Source organism: Primulina tabacum, chromosome 16 (genome assembly GCF_025594145.1).
Source record: "Primulina tabacum isolate GXHZ01 chromosome 16, ASM2559414v2, whole genome shotgun sequence".
Taxonomy (NCBI): Eukaryota; Viridiplantae; Streptophyta; class Magnoliopsida; order Lamiales; family Gesneriaceae; genus Primulina; species Primulina tabacum.
Genome location: NC_134565.1, coordinates 25,557,228 through 25,565,114, shown reverse-complemented (window position 1 = coordinate 25,565,114; position 7,887 = coordinate 25,557,228).

Below are 7,887 nucleotides of genomic sequence, written 5' to 3'. Positions count from 1 at the left end.
CGATTTATATAGTTTTCACTCTTCGCTTGGAGGTTTTCATGAATGCATAACTGATGCACTTTTGCACGTCGAGATTTCAGAGACAAATAATTCTACAAAGGCGTTGCTGTTTTGAAGAGTTCTGGTTTACGTGTTGCCCTGAATGTTGCCAACATCTACAGACAACATTCGTAACGATGTTGGCTGAAGATCGTGTTTAGCTGCTCGTGTTTTTAGGGATCTCGTTTTTTGCTTTCTTATTCATGTTTTAATATTGTTGGTTGTTTTTAGAAAGCATTTGTTTTCTCAACTTGTTGAGGAAATTGATTTTAGTGACAATCACTAGTGATATGTTTTTGTAAACGATTGGTTTTTCTAGTGATTAATTTTGCCATAAGGCACCGGACAAGTATTTATACTTGTGCAAATTTAATCTCGTCCATCTGTTTAAGTTAAGTGAATTTGTGTTACAAAATATAATATTATGCTGCATGTAATCCCAGATGTTATAACATCTGGAACAACACCTAATTCTGAAAAAACACAGATTTACAATTTTACATCATAAACTATTATTTTTACTATTTTTGAGTATCTGTCAAACAAAATAATTCTTACAAGTGGTATCAGAACCTACTCTTGATATACTAAGTGCTGATTCTGGTTTTTGTTTTGTTTGACAGAAAATAAATCAAATGGACACCTCACTTGCAAGCGCAGCTCTTCGACCACCAGTCCTAGATGGTACCAATTACAGCCTATGGAAGGTCAAAATCAGATACTACATAAAATCCATAGATGAACGGGCATGGCAGCGTGTCATCAATGGATGGACTTCACCAAGCATGACAGACCGAGATGGTGACAGCTTGCCAAAACCTGAAACTGACTGGACTACTGATGAAGTGCAAAGTTCGAACTACAATTCAAAGGCCTTAAATGCTATCTTTACGTCTGTTGACGTGAATATGTTCAGTTTGATCACAAATTGTACTTCTGCTAAAAGTGCATGGGATATCCTCCAAAGACACTGTGAAGGTTCTGAAAGTGTGCGACGAACCAGATTAAGGATGCTCACTTCCAAATTTGAGATTATGAGGATGGAAGAATCTGAAAACATACTAGACTATGATCGTCGCCTACGGGAAATGGCTAATGAGGCGTTCAGCCTTGGAGACCCTATCTCCAATGAACGTTTGGTTAGCAAGGTTCTTCGCTTCCTGCCCGAAAGATTCAATATAAAAATCTGCGCAATAGATGAGGCTAAGGACACTTCTCAAATGCCTTTGGAAGATCTTATTAGTTCACTTCGTACCTTCGAAATGAACATGGACATGCAAAAGAAGGACAAGGGGAAGACAATTGCATTACAAGCCTCGAATGACTCATACAATGAACTCCTTCAAATTTCCCAAGAAGTCAATGATTCTGATCTTTACGAAGACTCTATCTCCTTTATCACAAAGAAATTCGGTGATTACTTGAAAAAAATCCGAGACAAGAAGAAGGATGCAAAACCATCGAAATTTCCAAGTCTTCCACCCCTTGAAAGGCCACAAAGGTTTCCTGCCAAGCAACAATTTCAACCAAGAAATGATGGCAAGGGACAATCTAATGCAAGGAAGTATGATTCGGTGCAGTGTAGAGAGTGCCAAGGTTTCGGTCACTATGCCAATGAATGTGCCAACAGATTACGCAAGAACAAAGGCTACGATGTTTCCTTAAGCGATGAAGAATCTGATGAGGAGGAGAAATCCAATGATGAAAATAACCACACCTCCTTGAATGCACTGTTGACAGAAAGACACTGCTTGCAGGTGAATCCTTTAGGTGTTGCCCTAGGTGTTGCCCCACCTGGCCGCAACATCTGCGAAAAATCAATTTGTCTGAAATCTACAGCTTCTGGAAATTCAAGTGGAGATGATGAATTAGAAGATGATGAAGAAATCACTCTCGAGTGTTCAAAAACTTTATGAAGAGCTATTTGAAGATTGGACCAAAAGAAACAAACTAAATTCAACTCTTACGAAGGAGAACGTCGATCTAAAAGCCGTGGTTGCCAAACTTGAAGTAATTTTGAGCAAAAAAGACTTAGAACTTGGCAAGACCAAAGAAGAGCTTCACAAGACAACAGAAACTTTGTCCAAATTCAATTCAAGCACATCCAAGCTTGAATCCATACTTTTGATGGGAAGAGATGACAAGAAAGGCTTAGGCTTCAAAGACAGTGTGTTTGAAATAGGTGAATCTTCCAAGTCAACTATTTTTGTAAAAGAAAAGGCCGATACATCCACACCATCACGATCCAAGTCACCTATCAAAAGCTCTCCTCCAAGAAGACAAAATACTGCATCCATTCCTAGGAAAAGAAAACGAAGGTACGTATGTCATTACTGTTTCAAGCCTGGTCATATCAGGTCCTACTGTTTTAAACTCAGGGATGATCGCATGAATCAAAAGTCAAGTCGGATGTTGCCCCGAATGTTCCCCAACACTTCCCGCAACACCTCTCACCATCGACCTACAGTAAGACAAATTTGAGTACCAAAGGTAAAAACTCACTGTAAAGTTGTTTATACTTCGTTGAAAACTAACACTGCAGGTCATTGGTACTTTGATAGTGGAAGCTCACGCCACATGACAGGTTCAAGAGAGCATCTCATCGATTATGTTGAACAAAATTGTGGTAGAGTGACCTATGGAGGGGGAGTGTAACGCCCCGAATATTTAAAGGTCCACGCGAACCACATGCATTTGAATTATTAAATTCTCCTGTATTTTAATTAAATGTTTTAATTGCATGAATTAATTATGTTGTGCATATTTACATGTTTAAAATATATTTTTTTACATTGTTGCATAAAAATGTATTTTTAAAGGTTATTCGAGTTACGATCGAGGAACGGAGAACGAAGGCTGAAAAATAGAAAATATTTTTATTGGTTAATTGTTTTTAATTATTTAAAATAAGGGTGATGCTTTTTATTATTTTTGAAAATAAGGTGATTTTATACGCCAAGACGTAATTTTATCGGTGTTTGATTTTTCATCAAAATATGAACTTTTTGGCAATCCGGCTAATAAATTCACAAACGCATTTAAACAAAATTATTTTATTAAGTTAATTAAGTACTAATGGGCCTAATTTACCTACTTAGTGGTCTTAAGCCTAATTAGTAAATAATTAACTATTTAATACTCAAACCCTGACACAATTCACGCCCACTTTTCAGAATTTTGTTCTCCCAAAACTCACTCAAACACACGACCACACAACACATCATATTTTGAAGAAAAATATCGAGAAAGCTCTAGGGAGTTTCAAGCCAAGGTTGTCGTCGCCGTTCTTCGTAGTCGTCAACGAGAAATCGTGCGTTTAAAACGCAAAGGCACGCCATATTTCTTCCTTTTCTCATATTTCACACCATAGTATTTATTTAATTATGTTTTGAATGAAAAACAAGTTGCACTTTGTTATATTTTCGTTTTTGCATCAATCATGAATTTTAAAGAATGATATGTGAACCAAAAACATGATTTTTATGATCTAAAGAGGCTGCCATGATTAGGATATGTTTGAGGGATGTTTTTACATGTTTTATAGAGTCCTAAAGCACACCAAAAACGTTCCAAGTAAATAAGAACAAAGCTGGAACCAATTGATCATTAACGTAGATGGTGGGGCTCGGATGGAGGGAATTTGATGCATGGGACTTAGAGGCTCGACCTGGTCTTGAGGAGAGTTCGGTTGGGACGTGGTTAGGTCCTAGGAAGGGCCCTTTCATGGCCAGGGCTTGCGCTAAGGGGCTGGAGAAGAGTCTCCACGTGAAAGGGCTCTTCCGAGGCATACTTGAGGGTGACCGAGAGATTTGTGAGGGTGGCTCGAGAGAGGGCTGGACTAGGACATCTAGGCTATGGCTCAAGGTGTTCCAGAGAGGGTCAGGAAGGTTGGGACTCGAGGGTGGCTCGAGCCATGGGCTGGGGAAGAGTCCACGTGATGAGGGACTCTCCCCCCCCAAAATTATGTGCGTGATCTGTGACAGCAGCCAGGGGGGGGGTTGCTGCTGGGGCTAGGTGGCTCAGGGTAGGTTCCTCAGGGTCCAAGGGTCATGGGCAGGGGTCGGGCTAGGGCCTGGTGTGGCTGGCTCGCTGCTGGCTCGACCAAAGTAAGGAAAACGCGAGGGAGTAGGGAAGAACGCGCAGGCTGCTCTTCTGATTTATGTGCTTCGCCTCTTGGGTTCAGGGCTTGGGCTGGTCTGGGTAGGGGCTGGCCGTGGTCCAAGGATGGTTAGGGTCGTGTGGGCTTGGTGGTGGCTCAGCTAGAAGTGCCCTAGTTGGGTTAGGAGTTCTACAGAAGCTAGGAGACTCACTCTCAAAACATGCAGAAATTGGGGTCAAGTTGAAAGTGGGTTTGAGCGAGCTAGGGGCTTGTTCTTTGGGCTGGGCTTGGTTAGTAGGGTGCCTAGGTGGGTTGGGTAGGTTTTGGCTTGAAGTGGCTCGGGCGTTGCTCAAGTAAATTAGGAGATGGCTCGGTGTGTTTGATAAGGTGTCAATTTCGAATTTAATTAGACTAAAATTGAATCCATGGGTCCACGGGGGTGGCTCATAACTTGAAAGGATAGAATAAATCTTAAAATGTTATGTTAAAAATTTGAGATCAAAATAACGAGTTTTGGATTTATTCGGGATTTAATCGCCGCACGAAACGCTAATTAACGAGTTAATTGAAACGCCTAGTTTTAAGCGTAATAAAATTAAGGAAAAATAGGTTTAAGCTTAAATAATTATTATAAGTCTAAGTTTTTAATTTGGCAATTTTATATTAAGGTTTGGTTTAATTCGTGATTAAAACGCGTTAATATGTCTCATTTAAAGATTAATTTCAAAGTCCTCAATTTATGCTAAATAAAAATATGAGAAAATTCATGTAGGCTTAAATAATTATTTGGGACATGTTAGAGTCAATGAATTCAAGAAAATGTCAAAAACGGGAAATTTTATGCCCAGGGGTAAAACGGTCTTTTTACAACTAAAAATTAGTAAACGTCATGGCAGTGCCCTAAGTGCTGTTTTTTATGATATTATGATTATTTCTAAATGTTTATGAAATGTTCATGATTAAAATATGATTTTTAAATGTCCATGGGATTTTTATGAATTAAGAAATACATTTAAAAGACATGTTGCATGCTTGGTTTCAAAAACAAAAATGTTATGTTATGCATGATTTTTATAAAGTGATGAGAATGTAAATGTTGAAGGAAGTGAAATAATTGTGACTAATTCGTTAATGTTGGGGATGTCGTGAGGGTGACGGTCCTAGTGGGAGCCCGACGATCGTATTTTCATCATTACGAATATGTGGTAACGGTTTTGTGGTAACGGTAAGAATGGGAATATCGTAAGGGGAAAATACCCCAGAGGGAACCCATTTATGGGAAAAGGCCCCCGAGGGAACCTCGACGATCGTATTTCTATTCGATCAGGATAGGCCAGGGCCCAGTTGACCGGTGAGAGTGTTGCTGGTGTCCCCCGCCGCCCAGTACTGCGGTTTCATGTAGATGGATCCATCGATTTTTCATGTTCATGTCATGTCAGGAAAGTCACAATTAACGATCTGAATTCAACAAAGGAAAAAGAAAAGGAAAAGAAAAATGTTCATGATCAAGTTAAAGGTTTATGTCATATTGAGGAAAAAAGAAAAAGGTTAAGGTTTATGTGATACATGTCATGAAAATGTTTATGCTTAAAGTTGATCCATCATTATGAAAATGTTTCTCTTTAAAGTTCATGCATCATAAAATATTTACGAAAATATTCATGTTTGAAGTTTATGCATCTTCATGAAAACGATATTTTAAGTACAAGTATTTTTCACTGTTATATGTTGACTGTACGTATTATTTGTTATTAAGATTATGGTGTGTTGAGTCTTTAGACTCACTATGTGTGATGGATGCATGTGAGGTTGAGGGAGGTCTTGACGGATGATTTGACTGGACTGATGGCGCACACAACCCGAGGACCAGCGCTTCTACTTTTTCCGCATTATGATTTATGACTCATTATTTATGTTAAAGATTTTAAGACCATTTATTTATGATTTTTGAGAGATTTTTGAGAGGTTTAGTATGGGCTATACTTTTCAAATTTATGGCTTTTTAGGTTTGGTAAAACATGCAACGATTTCATTTTTATGACTATTTCACTTGATTTTTAAAATACTAGTTTGTTGATGTTTTATTTTAAAGGGTAAAATATTTTATAAAAATATTTTCATGAGGTTTATGTGTATGGCCGAAAATTGAGTGTTTATGAAAAAAAATTTCTAATACTTTTTAAGCAATAAAAAGGGCAGACGTTTCAGGGACCTAAAGGAAAAATTGTGGGAAATAGCACATTGAATGTTGAAGAACAACCAAAGCTCCACAATGTGCTTCATGTTGAAGGATTAAATTCAAATTTGATAAGCATAAGTCAATTGTGTGATGATAATTTGCTTGTTAAGTTTGATAAACATACTTGTGAAGTTTTTGATGAAACTAATTTGTGCATTATGACAGGCACAAGGTCTTTGGATAACTGCTATCAAATAGGTGAAGAACTTTCATGCAAACATGCACAAATAAGTGAACTCAACTTTTGGCATCAAAAACTCGGTCATGTAAATTTCAAAACCTTGAAGAATTTGAGTAAGTACGTTGCTGTACGAGGTATGCCTAACCTATCATCTAGTACACCATATGTTTGTGGAGACTGTCAAAAGGGTAAGAAAACTCGCGTGTCACATCACATGTTGCCCTACTTTGGGACAACACGTTGCCTCGAATTGCTACACATGGATCTTATGGGTCCTGTGGAAGTGGAAAGTTTTGGAGGTAAGCAATATTCATTTGTTTGTGTTGATGATTTCTCACGATATTCATGGGTAAGTTTCATTAAGGAGAAATCGGACACTTTTGATGTGTTTAAACAATTAGTCACAAGGATCACAAACTTCCATAATTTGAAGGTGGGAAGCATAAGGACTGACCATGGTAAGGAATTTGAAAACTCCTCATTCTCATCTTTTTGTGACAAGAAAGGTATTTCACATGAATTTTCTGCTCCAAAGAAACCACAACAAAATGGGATAGCCGAACGTAAGAATAGAACATTTCAAGAAATGGAAAGGGTGATGTTGACTTCAAAGTGCATTTCAAAGCGTTTTTGGGCAGAAGCCCTTAACACCGCATGTCATATTTCAAATAGGCTGTATTTGAGAAGTGGTTCGACTATGACATCGTATGAGATAATTATGGGAAAGAAGCCTAACCTTAAATATTTTCATGTTTTTGGTTGTGTGTGCTATGTTTTGAATGACAAGGATCAACTTGCAAAATTTGATTCAAAGAGTGATAAGTGTTTGTTTTTGGGATATGCCACTAATAGTCGAGCCTATCGCATGTTTAATTTAAGAACTAGGACTATTATGGAATCCATTAATATTGTTTTTGATGACCTTGCAGATCTCAAAAAGAAAACAGCTGAAGATGATGTGGATGAGTTTCTGGAAATCCCAATATCACTGGAAAATGCAGATGTTGCCCCAGATGTTGCAACATCTGACACAACACTTGACACTGAAGTCACTGAAGCTGAGGACGTAACAAATAACGATGATGGACAGAATATTCCAAGTAAAATTCAGAAAAATCATCCATCATCTCAAATAATTGGAAATATGCATGAAGGTGTCCAAACTCGAAAGAAAGAAAAAGTGGATTACCGAAAGATGGCTGGACTTATTTGCATGAGCTCCTTATACTCACAGATTGAGTGAATATCTACTGGAAATTGGCTTCAAACGAGGTGAGGTAGACAAAACTTTTTTATTCAGAAATCTAAATGTGAGATTCTTATTTGTCA